At 41.9% G+C, this 13,937-nt stretch overlaps 1 protein-coding gene across 1 annotated transcript in view; it reads right to left on the bottom strand.

The window, feature by feature from the left end:
• Positions 1 to 13,937, bottom strand: part of LOC126259616 (kalirin) — a 1,784,965-nt gene that overhangs the window by 1,707,296 nt on the left and 63,732 nt on the right. The window lies entirely within an intron of this gene.

Consider the following 13,937-nt stretch of genomic DNA (forward strand, 5'->3'; position numbering starts at 1 on the left):
ATGCGGCTCAACAGATATGTGGCCGTACACATGATGGCAACAACTGCCTGTCACGTACACAAGAAGCAGTACACAGCGTGCAGCAAACATCAAACTAATAACGACGCGTTGACGCGCCACCCACAGACAGGTATTCCCGATAAATGATAAGCGCGCCTTTATCTGTTATCTGGCTATCTCGCTTCATCACTGCAGTGTTATAAGCGAACCCGCCTACGTTTTGCGGTAAATACTGGTAGGGAAATAATCATCGGCAATACACAGTTTCAGATTTAAATTGTTTCCACCATGGAGCTTCAGTGACGCTTTTCAAGTTGATACGCGCGACTCTCGCGCGGCTTTATCGCTGGCCACGCGAATACATCGCGCGACTAAAGCCAGGTGTCAACAAACAACCAAAGTGAAGCTACTCGAATGGCGTCACCAACGTTGCACGTGGAAACATCAACTCAAGTGACACCACTGTAGTCAGTACGGCGAAAGAAGAGCCTGACAGTTGAAGTGGTCTTGACGTGGCTGCACTGCCGACTACTACAACCATTCACGTAACGTGCTTCTGTGTATCTCTGTACGGCAACGCCTAAGGGGTTTGCGTGCGTGCGTGCGTGTGTGTGTGTGTGTGTCGTAAGTTCTTGGATTGGTGTGTGTTACACCTTGGCAGCTGGACTTCCTGGGTGACAGTTAAACAGCTAATTCATCTTTGTTTGAGTATAAGAACGGCTGTGGTCTCTGAGAGTTCCCTAAGCCCTTCTAGAGTGGTGTCTGAGGCAATGTGAGGTGTGTGTTGATTTCATTTGACTTTATTTCATGTTTTATTGTGGCACCTCAGTGATGGCTCGAGGTACCCGGATGCGGTGCCAGCGTGCAGGGGTGACTGCCCTCCCTGTAGTCCAGGTGTCTTGTCGAAGGCTTCATCGCGTTCACTTTGTCCAAATGTTTACGTGTGTGGGAATGGTAAGTTCTTGGATAATCGTCATGTCGAGTTCCTGATGGAGCCACGGACCCTGGCCCATATGGGTGCCCCAAGTATGAGCCGAAAGCATCGATTTTGTAAAACCTGCAGTAGTTTACGTTGGATGCACACGCCGTCCCCCAGGTGGAGCACCCATATCTGTGTGGAAACGCCTAAGTGTTATCGCAACTCTAAAGACGAACTCGGCCCCGCCAGCAACATTTTGCGCTTAGCAGTTGAAAACTTAAAACAGTGTTACCAACTTTCAGGACTCTTCTTTCGCCGCTCTCCGTAGAAGAGTTAGAGTCTTTTCACCTTTTCAATGTCAGCAGACTTCCCTAATCACCGATTGCCACCGTCTGACTGCCGCCTGGGAGCTGCATTTTGAATCACCAGCAATGTATTTATGATTCTGCCATAAAAATAATGAAGTTATGATCTGTCGAGAATAGCACGAGGCTATATGAAGCAATCTGTTTTATACATTTATACTGGCAATGGACTGTACGATCTAAAATGCTAATCTCACTCTCTCTTATGTGTAATAGAAAATTAATTAAATGGAAGTGAGGTTTCCGGCAATCACGGCAACAAAATAAGAGAGTATACGGTAACAGAAGCATGAAATTCTCTTTCCACAGTTCTTTTAGAAACGCGCAAACAGTTTTTTTCATACCTATTATGAGTTACACTCTTGCTGTATATGTTGTTCGCACAATTTCATCCGCGATTATACGACTATATTCTGTGTCAGTTACAATGAAGACAAACAAATATAACAGACTGCTTACTAACGTAACCACGGAAAAGTTTAGAAGATCTACAATTATTGAGAATTTAAGATTCATTACTCGTCGTTTATTCAGACAATATAATCTGGTCATATATGTACTTAAAGGTCTGAAAACTGGAGTCACAAGAGAACATTTTGTAGACACAATAACCTCGGTTTGGCTCTTACTGGGACATGATGATCTAAAAGTCAGTTGTATATATTATTAGGTACTTAATGAAAATATTAATGTCTGAAGTTCTACCTTCGGTAACATGAGTAATGCGTGATAGCTGAAAATCTGGTACACGATAGCGAATGAATATGTGTTTATCAGCATGTCATTTTGCGCCTCATCCACTTCTGTACCCGAGATTTGTGTTTTCTATTCGTCTTTGGGCACCTTTATTGCTATAACCCATACGACAATATTTATACACCCCCACACCCATATAAGTTTAGATGGTGCCACATTGGAAACAGTGCCACTATTATGTCTACAGCAACGTGGGAGAATGGCAGCTCACGGTGTCACTGAAGTTCCTTCTGTTGTTCCTAAGAGTTGGGCGGATTGTTGTAGAACGAGCCCTTGTTCTTTTGACCCAGCAGATTGGGAGAAGGCAAACGGCCTCCCTATTGGGATGACCAACGGAAACCTCCAGGAAACCTTGATCGGAATCGCGGGACACGATCCGTTTTCACTTTATTTCTGGGACAATGCTAGCCAATGTCCCACAAAAATAAAGTCTTTTCGATTTTTTTTAATCTTTTATTGCACCTCTGAAGGAGATGGTTGGCTATAGGAGAGTATAGCCAATAGTAGTAGTTTGTGCTGTTGTGAGCCCATTTCTTTAGGACAGTTGAGCGCTTATTTAATTTTGTAGGATTTTTAATAGCACATAGATGGGTAGTCGAGAGGAAGATGCTGCTCATTAAGTTTCCTTCATTCCTAACCTCGGCATCTGCCTCACGGCTGAGGGGTTGGTTGCCTGTTGTTCGGCTTACATATCTTCATATTATCTCAGTGGTCTTGATAAAGTTGTATTGTCATCTTGGAATTTTGCTCATGTAGAAAATTTCCGTCTAATCCTGTATAAGACGAGAAACTTGAAAATGTAGTCGATATAGAGTATACTGCCTTCTTCTATACGTGTTGACTGAAATAATTTTACTCGTAACTTGTTCTTTCTTTATCAGGTTGCTACATCATCCAAAATCCTTGTAGGTTTTCTTGGTCTGTTGATAGTTTCAGTGATTTCTTCGTTTTCGGGAGAATTCTGTTGGAGTGAATTCGATACTGCTTCAAGCGTAATGTAAAAAGGAAATGCACATTTGAATTTCGGAAAATAACACGGAGAGAGAGAGAGAGAGAGAGAGAGAGAGAAAGTGTAGACCATGCTTAAATCAGTGTGTGTGTGTGTGTGTGTGTGTGTGTGTGTGTGTGTGTGTAGACCATGCTTAAATCTCTGTGGACAAGAACTATGCGCCTGATGGTTTCTGACGAGTAAGTATTTTTTCATCACGGTTTGGTACCGAAAACAAAGATACAGACAGCAACGACATCAAATGATATATGGTTTTACTGGACGTTTAACTATTTCACAATAACACGTACATACCCTTACAAGGCTAAAGTGGCTCGATGGCCCAGTGGAAATCTTACTGTAGGAACAATGCGAAATCACACGAAAAACGTATCCTGATCTATATTATTAATGCTACTCGCCAGATAACCTCCGTATAACACGCACTGTTTTCATCAGAGCAGTTTTCCGTTTTCCCCGACTACGAATCCGTAGCGCAACTGCTTTATTTCACAGTCATAGAAGCTCATCGAACTAAATATTGGCTTATTTTCATATTTCTTCCCTTTTCCTGCTCGTGTGTGCCCCACTTTCTACAGTAGTATGAACTAAGTCGCTGGCGGAACTGATGTGAGGACAGTTAACACGAAATGTCGTATTGGTAGCAAATTTGAATCACACAAAGAAAGAGGAGTATCCTTTCAAATACGTCAGCTGCATCTGATATTCAGCAGTAGGCGCATTAGCTCTAATGGCTGTTCATGACAACCTGTTAATTGGATTCGGAAAGAGCTATGCGTCCAGCCACTGGTATAATCCTGGTGACACTGCGTTTGACGCTTTTATCAGTAGCACACGTTACTGCAATGTATTCATCGTAATGACAACCCACTAATACGCATATATTTAAAAACCATCATATCTTTCCCTATATCTACACTGACAAAAATTCGTATTTGAAAGGGAACACACAGATCACTTTAAAAAAGTGTGCGTCGCAAACCAAATGTTGATTACTATCTCAGATACTTCAGATCTTACCACATCGTTACTGACGCATGAGAATCAGCTAGCGAGTTATGCATGCACTGACAAAGTGACTTTTTCTAAAGTAATCTGACAGCAATATTTTACACAACTGAAATATAGAAAGGTCTTGATCGTACTGTTCTTTATTAAGCGTTATGCGTATCACAATTTCGTTTCAGACTGAAGCTGTGGAACGAAGTGTACAAGAAATTAATGGCAAAAAATATACATAAGTGTGCATCTACGTATTGCAATACACAGAAATTTCAAATAGTGTCGTACTTACATAAAACTCACACTTTAGTACAAAGCTCACGAACGTGAGCACATAGATTGAATACAATACAGATCTCACCGCATGTAGGCATATTTGACAGTGCCGTGTATTCTAACAGAATCAGAATTAAACCGGGTGTGGCGACTGAACTATCAAAGAGGTAAACGAAGACCAGTCACTGCGCTAGCACTGACCGTAGAAAGCAAGTCACTTTCATGAGCTTTGTACTAAAGTTTGATTCTTATATAAGTACGATACTATTTGAAATTTCTGAATATTGGAATACTTAGATGCGCACTTACGTATATTTTCTGTCATTAATTTCTTATACACTTCATTCCACAGCTTCAGTCTGACGATGAAACTTTGAAAAGCGTAATGCCTAATGAAGAATTGTGCGATCAAGACCTTTCTATATTTCAAAGCTGTGACAAATCTGAATGGTCGACTGCCTCTACTATGGAAGTATTTCTAGATCCAGTAAAGGAAATATTTTAAACACAAATTTCAATTTTATCTTCAACGGCCTTTAAAGAGCAAGTCAAATGTATTATAATTTTGTTTCTAAAGACGCATTAAACTTGGAGCGACAACATATTAATATAACGAACGCGTTACCTGGGGGGTCCCTAAATGCTATGAAATTATGAAATCGTGGTTTCATTGCACAAAAAATGTTCACTTACAGTCTCAAAATAACAGACTGCATTTTTATCTCCGAGTTGAATAGTATTTTAACACTGTTACCCTCCGAATCCTAGTTAATTATGTTATGTGTATTCAGTGTCTCCTCGTATTCAAAAATGTGGTTGCCACGAGGGATTCCGTTATTTCAATGCAACACAACTTGACACTTCGCCTTCTATGTGCTATGGTACGTAACAAAATTGTAAATACACTCCTGGAAATTGAAATAAGAACACCGTGAATTCATTGTCCCAGGAAGGGGAAACTTTATTGACACATTCCTGGGGTCAGATACATCACATGATCACACTGACAGAACCACAGGCACATAGACACAGGCAACAGAGCATGCACAATGTCGGCACTAGTACAGTGTATATCCACCTTTCGCAGCAATGCAGGCTGCTATTCTCCCATGGAGACGATCGTAGAGATGCTGGATGTAGTCCTGTGGAACGGCTTGCCATGCCATTTCCACCTGGCGCCTCAGTTGGACCAGCGTTCGTGCTGGACGTGCAGACCGCGTGAGACGACGCTTCATCCAGTCCCAAACATGCTCAATGGGGGACAGATCCGGAGATCTTGCTGGCCAGGGTAGTTGACTTACACCTTCTAGAGCACGTTGGGAGGCACGGGATACATGCGGACGTGCATTGTCCTGTTGGAACAGCAAGTTCCCTTGCCGGTCTAGGAATGGTAGAACGATGGGTTCGATGACGGTTTGGATGTACCGTGCACTATTCAGTGTCCCCTCGACGATCACCAGTGGTGTACGGCCAGTGTAGGAGATCGCTCCCCACACCATGATGCCGGGTGTTGGCCCTGTGTGCCTCGGTCGTATGCAGTCCTGATTGTAGCGCTCACCTGCACGGCGCCAAACACGTATACGACCATCATTGGCACCAAGGCAGAAGCGACTCTCATCGCTGAAGACGACACGTCTCCATTCGTCCCTCCATTCACGCATGTCGCGACACCACTGGAGGCGGGCTGCACGATGTTGGGGCGTGAGCGGAAGACGGCCTAACGGTGTGCGGGACCGCAGCCCAGCTTCATGGAGACGGTTGCGAATGGTCCTCGCCGATACCCCAGGAGCAACAGTGTCCCTAATTTGCTGGGAAGTGGCGGTGCGGTCCCCTACGGCACTGCGTAGGATCCTACGGTCTTGGCGTGCATCCGTGCGTCGCTGCGGTCCGGTCCCAGGTCGACGGGCACGTGCACCTTCCGCCGACCACTGGCGACAACATCGATGTACTGTGGAGACCTCACGCCCCACGTGTTGAGCAATTCGGCGGTACGTCCACCCGGCCTCCCGCATGCCCACTATACGCCCTCGCTCAAAGTCCGTCAACTGCACATACGGTTCACGTCCACGCTGTCGCGGCATGCTACCAGTGTTAAAGACTGCGATGGAGCTCCGTATGCCACGGCAAACTGGCTGACACTGACGGCGGCGGTGCACAAATGCTGCGCAGCTAGCGCCATTCGACGGCCAACACCGCGGTTCCTGGTGTGTCCGCTGTGCCGTGCGTGTGATCATTGCTTGTACAGCCCTCTCGCAGTGTCCGGAGCAAGTATGGTGGGTCTGACACACCGGTGTCAATGTGTTCTTTTTTCCATTTCCAGGAGTGTAGATTCCGAAAGCCAAAACACGGTAAGCATAAAGTATTTCGTTTCTTTGTCTTAGACATCAAACTTATTTGGCAGACGATACAAACAATTGATTTTACATGAATCGTCCTTCACATAAATATGAAATACGCGTTGTTTTTTCCCCGAGAACAGTAAATAAACAGACGGTGTCGTTTCATGAGCTACTGCTTCCAATATAACTATTTTCCTGGCGATTTGTAACAGACTGTTCAGTATTTTCAAATTACATTTGTTTCGTTTTAAGTGAATTGTAAACTGTGGATCAGTGGAAACAACTACAAACTCCCCGGTAAAAAGTATTTGGAATCCAAAATTACTTAAGGAAGACCGCAATAATGGAAATTGGCAGTTATACTCATAAGCTATGTTTACGAATAGCAATGTATTAAGACAGTGGGCTGCTAAAATGAAAATTCGTCCATGGGCAATACGAAATCGACAAAGACTATGATGAACATAAAAACATTACGGCGGAAAGTCTGGTGAGAAATAAAGAAGCCGTGACCTTGTTTAACTCTTAATAGGAAGAATGATTTTTATTACTTAACAGAGGATGTGTGTCTGATAGACATAGCAACAAAAAGAAGGTGCTTTCCTCGCAGAATGATAGATTAATATTTTAGTACAATGTACAAACTGAACACTAACTCAGTAAACATCTCCATCAAGTAAGGAGTGCAACATGTACTACTTTCATGAATACTCTTAAATGGAACTCTACAAAAAATACATGAATTGCGTAAAGCAATGTCAGGGATAAGCTTTAAATTCACAAATATTTTTAGTTAATTAATCCATTAAACATTTAACACACATTTTTTTTAACATTCCACGCATGGAGATTTACCACATTTCACACATTTATATGCTGTGTTCCTGATGTTCTGGTAAGGACAAAGACTATGGTTCCTCTTAATTTCAATTTTGTCGCCCTTCACCTTCTCTTGGTCTTTCTCCTTCTTCCCTGAGTCTTTTTGAAGGATATTTTGAATTATTACCTACAAATATCCTCTAGCATCCTATTTTCTAGACGCGGTCTCAATACATTTACAGACATTTCCTGGACGAATCTGTACCTGGAGACACGTTTACTGCAGAAGTAGCGAATACAGCTGTTCACTGCACTGATTTTTATTAATGTAACAAACACTGTTAGAGGCCAGGGTCCACATTTTCTATTAGGTGAATAGTTTGCAAACTTTAGATCCAGTGTGTCTACTCCACCCTTGGTGCTGTTGAAGAAGGACACAGCTTCACAATTCCCAGTCACTTCGTCCACTCGTTTTGAGAAATGCGTACTGGACAACAGTATTACTGTTTCGTTCTTTCTCGGGACTACTGAAAACAGAGTAATTTTATCACTGAATCCATAAAGAGAAGAGCCAACAGCCCTATTCTTAGCAGGCAAGAATTCAGTTTGAATTTCTGGTTTATTTTACTTCAATGTACCTACGGATGTTAACCCAGTTCTCTGATGTTGTCTAAACAGATCTACGGAGTAAAACCAATCATCAGCTGTTATATTTCTGTTACTGTTTACAACCGCCTGCTCTAATCGAAGAACTGACTGAGTAGGAACACAAAGTTTACTGCCTTCATTCCTCAGCCAGCATCGTCAGAACCCTTACCAGTACACATGTACACACTATTAAGTATGATATGTGGGCATCTGTTACACACAAATTTTTTATTCCATATCTGGCAGGCTTTCTGGCCAAATACACGTCTGTCACGGAATGGTACGAACAATGCATCCAAACAAGTGTATTCTCCATGGGAGTACAGTTTTTGGCTATTACTGATGAATTTGGGAAAAAATAAAAAATTTGTACTGATTTCTGTTCCTTTTTCTATACTTATCTTGTTTCAGGGTCATCGAATCGATACTTCTCTTTTTTCAGGGTCATCGAATCGCGAAAAGAGTAACAGGACTTGGAATCGCTTTACTGACATTGCAGCTCTAAATATATAGGGCTTCCAATACGGTCTGTACACAATACTCATAGCATAAATCTTCATGTCTAGACTTACAGATAGAAGTCAGCATACAAAGAGCCTCAAGCGCCTTTATTTCGTACAGATCAGTAGATCTGTAGTTACTTTGCCGATATACTTCAATTCTGTTTCCTTAAATGTTCCAGTTTAACGTTTGTCTATTTCAAAGTTACTTCTATGAATTCGTCATCAAACATCAAAGACCAAATCTCTTGTGTCTTATGATTGTCACTTAAATTTGAACAGTTCTTCTTATTCCTGTTATTCCCCGGATTATGTTATCACTAGATACACATCTAGCTTTAATTCCTCCTTTTGTTTCCCAAAGAAATCCATTTTTCCCTTCGTAAACGAGTCTTGTCATCAAAGGAAGGCCTGTTGGTTCCTTTCAGGAGAAAATATCATGATCGGAATCATTAGAAAATAAATACTCATCCATTTTCTCTTAGGCTACTTCTTGCTACATTCTGCTAAGTTTCTCTTCAAAATTTGGATTATCCTCTCAATACTTCGGTTCGTCTTCTTTTTCGTGCCGTAGGTGAAGCCAGCTCCATTTTTATCACCAGTATAATATATTACAAAAATGGTAGGCCTTGTAACTTAAAACGATGTCTAAAAGAAAAGGCAATTAGCTGCAGCTAGTTCTACTTACCAGAATAGAAGTGTCACTTTTGGAAATACGTATCTAATAGACAGGTAACAAAACTTGCGTTACTGGAAATATGTGTTTCACAGATACAGTGATATGTGAAAAAACAGTAACTTCTTCACGTGTAGCCGCCACCATCAACAATGACTCACACTACAAACCTGATAAAGAAACTGTATGAAGCTAAAGAGGCATTAGTGTAAACAGTATTGTCAACCTAAGAAGGCAAAAATGCAGGTGTATCATCCAGAAGCACACTTCAGACAAAGCAAAATTTACGAAAAATACGCGGATCTCTAATGGGACGACATCTGAAGTTATCCACACCTTAAACTGCTCAGCAGTGACGTTAAGACCTAATGGTACGTTACGGAGTTATCAATAAAATAATCGCAGCAACGGAGAAGTTAGATCAAGCAAATCTGACGCACAGCAATAAACGACAGTCTTGTTACTTGGTAAATATAACGGAAGTCTGTACGTGGGGAAAGCTTTAAGGAATAAGTAAGGAGTCAAAATGCGTTTACAATAATGTAAGGAAAAAATTCATGCAACATTCACATGGTGGTTGTGCTAAAACTAGAAGAAATTTTTATCCTAGTACCAAAAATGCTGGCTAAAAGCATATATAGTACATTTCACAATTACAAAATGAAAAGAAAAAAATCGTCAGAAACTTCCCAATGCCGATCAAAGTAGAGCTCAAAATATTACGACGGTGAACGAAATACAAATCCATAATCAAAAACTGTTTGGGGGTAAATTGTGCTGAAGAATAAAAGAAGGCTGAGACGAGAAATGTAGTTAAGTGCCTCACAGGGACGCGTTAAGCTCTGGGATCATAGAGAAAAAAGCTGTGTAAGAAGTAGGAGTTTCAATACTGAAGCGTCAGTGTACTATAATATGCACAATTAGTTATAAATTAGGTTTTGTTTCCCCTTATTATATGAAACAAAATTTTTAAAGTGTAAATGGAATAGGTCAGAAAATCGCAAACATATACATTCGAACCCGGGTAAATGAGAAAACTCTATGAGATGTGTAATCAAGTTCCGTCGTTTCCGCCCCCTAAGAGCTATAGCCTCTATAAGTAAGACTACCTGACCTTCCACCGCTATCAATGAGAGTGACTTGCGGGAAGTGGAGGGATACATTTTACCAAAAAAGTTCCTTTACAAGAATAGCAGAACTACTGAATTTCATAACTTTGAGAATTGTCTCGTGAAATGCATCAAACAAATCCCAGAGAAAAATACTCCCATAGATGAACCATTATTGAAAGAAAGAGCTCGTGACTTCGCTAGCAATGGGGGATCAGACGGTTTTAAAGAACGAAATAACGCCGTTTTTGAGAAAGACATCGGAGAAGGCAAATGTGGCTCAAGCTGTGTGTAGCATGCGGATTGGAGATCTGCCAATTCTTTTAGGTGGGTATCACCCGGATATTACTTAACAGTGCAGACAAGAAAGGTTTGTTTATCAAGAGCCAGATAAAATGTTGTGCTGGTTGTCGTAGAATACACGCATGACGGACGATATTGCTGCGGATTACGTCATCATATCGAAGGACAGAAGTGGCAGCGATGATGAAGACGATCAGACAAATGGGTGTTCCGATAAGAAAGAAATATCCTATCCGAATAAGCAAAAGGCTTTAAATGCGCTAGAGACAGTGCACAGAGCTTACGAATTTTCAATAGATACTGATCACTCAGTTTTAGAAAGATACAGGAGTTCGAAGAACATGTTCCAAGAATCAAAACAGAAAAACAACAGAATCTGACAGATTCCTTTCAGTAATTTTATTACTGTGCATAATACAAGTTTTATATAATTATCTTTAAGTCTTTACTGTATTCCTTAAATCCGCGGGCATTTCTTATCCAGTTTCTGATCTTTTCTAAAACAGCCCTAAATGAGATACGTAGCTCCTCCGTAAGGATTAAGGAAAACTTCTGTAAATGAGACAGTCTACTTTTTAACGTAGATAAGCTAATTTTGAATGTATTTCAGTAAGGGACCAGATAAGCGAGAAACCTCCATGATCGAGAAAATAAGCCTTCTCCCATCAGCTTTCGCTTAGGCATGTTCTGCATATGCTTTTAGCGTATCGTGAATACAATAACCAAGTAAATACGGTACATCAAAAGCATATCTCAACTTCACCCAATGTAGCACGAATTCATTATATTCGGCTCTTCAATCGTACAGTAGTCATGCATGTGTTTTTTCATGAACCATAAATGGTCCCTACCTAGGTGTTTTATGCAACCCGCAACGCCTTCAAAAACCATGAATCGGATTTTCATATTCTCTCGCTCTCTACGTGCGAACGGTCAGTCTTACACAAAAAATGAACACGAAATTTTTGTAGGAAATTTAATGTAGCTGAATTTTGTACTGGGATACGTTTTCGCTGAAGGCCACTGTTTTCGAGTTAATCAAGAAAAACGCATATAAAGGTCACTTTAGTATGGTTTTCTTGAATAATACGAAAACAGCAGCCTCTAGCGGAAACTTACACAAATACAAAATTTAACTACATTAAACTTTCTACAAAAAGGTACAGTTCATTTTTTTTTCTGTAGTACTAATAGTTTTGACGTAGGGAGAGTAAGAATACGAAAATCTGCCTGTGGTTTGAAGGCATTGTGGGGTACATAAAACCCACATGTACAGGCAGCTGAATCACCCTGCGTATGAGCGCTAACACAAAGCCGACGCCCTACGCGGAACAGATGCGCCCAAGCTGACACGAGCGTACTTCGGGGGCAAAGTTGGTAAAAATAAATTTTTCGGTTTGGCACGCTGGCGCGCTGAGACGCGGCTTTCCACTCCAGGAAGTCTATTTCCGGCACAAGGAAGAGCCATTTTCCGCGGTCGCAAGGAGGGGACAGACTGGCGCGAAGCACACTGGTGTATTTATGAAGGGCGCGGAGGCCAGTAAATGAGCTGCTACCCTCGCCGTGTTGACACTCGGCGTCACTACAGAGCCGCGACGTCCCACCCACACAAAGCGAGGGCAGCAGCTCGGCCCCATCTATTGTGCTCGTACGGTCGCTGTCCAAAGCAGCCTCATTCACGTACCTCGCCGCTATCTAGAGCCAACACTTGGCCCACCGCCACAGTACATCGTCCCCGGTCACACCTGAGTACTTTACAATCTACACATGTGGAATACGTGAATGAAACGCCAACTATCAGTTGGTGATTTGCGAATAACATTTTTGTTCCGTAACGGATTCCAATCCAGTCATCTTTAATTTCATCACTCTAATCTAGCATTACTGTTTGTCTTTGTATGTGTCACGTGTCGTATGGTGTATGACTTGTGTTCATACATCACCTCAAACAAATAGAGTTATCCTTTTTTATTTGGTTCCAGGTACACGTATGTAGTACAGACACACAGTGAAATCCTCTTGCCACAGTATCACAGCACGACGGTAGAAGAGCCAAAACAAAATGGCGCAACTCATCTCCGCTGCGACGAATTATTATTATTTTTTCAGAGCGTTACGCCTCTAACAATACTTTATCACGTTTTCCTCTGAGTCTGAATCTGTTACTCGACGCATGTAGTGTAACAAAATGATGCTGGAGCATAAAAACAAGATTGCAGAAGTGAACTACAGGTCCCATGTGCAAGTTGATTTTTGCAAAGAATACAGCGACAAACCCCCGTTAATAATGCTATTTATTTACAGAAACAGCGCTGTTACCGGTTTTGAACTGTCAGGCTAAACTTTTGACGGCTGCTCACATTTAGATTATGTTTATTGTTGTTTACATTACTTGTCGGCTCTCCCCTCTTCGTGACGAAAGTTCCATGGGGTGATAGTGCAGTAATTTAGTTCAATAAAGAATCAAATGAGAAAGCACCTACCAAATTGTACTTGTTTCTAATAACGAATGAAAACAATACACACACACATCTCTAAGGTAGAATTACTGTAGTTTTGGGCTACTTACGTCGAAATACTTGACTCATTCTGTTGACTGCTTGCGTTCACGATATAGTAAAAAAGCATACAAAGCACTTTTTTGGTATGTATGTCCATGTAGGGTACAGCATCACACACACACACACACACACACACACACACACACACACACGCGCGCGCGCGCGCGCGCGCGCGCACACACAAACAAACAAACAAACAATAACATTTGCAACAGGGAAGACGGTATACGCCGATGGCGGTATCAGAGACAGAACAGTGCAAAATAATTTTTTTCTCAGAGATGTTACGATATGATTGATGTAAAAGCAGAAAACTTACGGTGCATACCAGGTTCAAATGGCTCTGAGCACTATGGGACTCACCTGCTGGTCATCAGTCCCCTAGAACTTAGAACTACTTAAACCTAACTAACCTAAGGACATCACACACATCCATGCCCGAGGCAGGATTCGAACCTGCGACCGTAGCAGTCGCACGGTTCCGGACTGCGCGCCTAGAACCGCGAGACCACCGCGGCCGGCTGCATACCAGGGGGAGAGAGATTTTTTGGCAATGTTTCATCCGCGGCATTTCCGCATCTTTGTCTACAGTCTTACATGTAGCAAAAACTATTCAATGTGTGTGTGTGTGTGTGTGTGTGTGTGTGTGAGTGTG

The sequence above is a fragment of the Schistocerca nitens genome, chromosome 5, assembly GCF_023898315.1.
Source record: "Schistocerca nitens isolate TAMUIC-IGC-003100 chromosome 5, iqSchNite1.1, whole genome shotgun sequence".
Lineage (NCBI taxonomy): Eukaryota > Metazoa > Arthropoda > Insecta > Orthoptera > Acrididae > Schistocerca > Schistocerca nitens.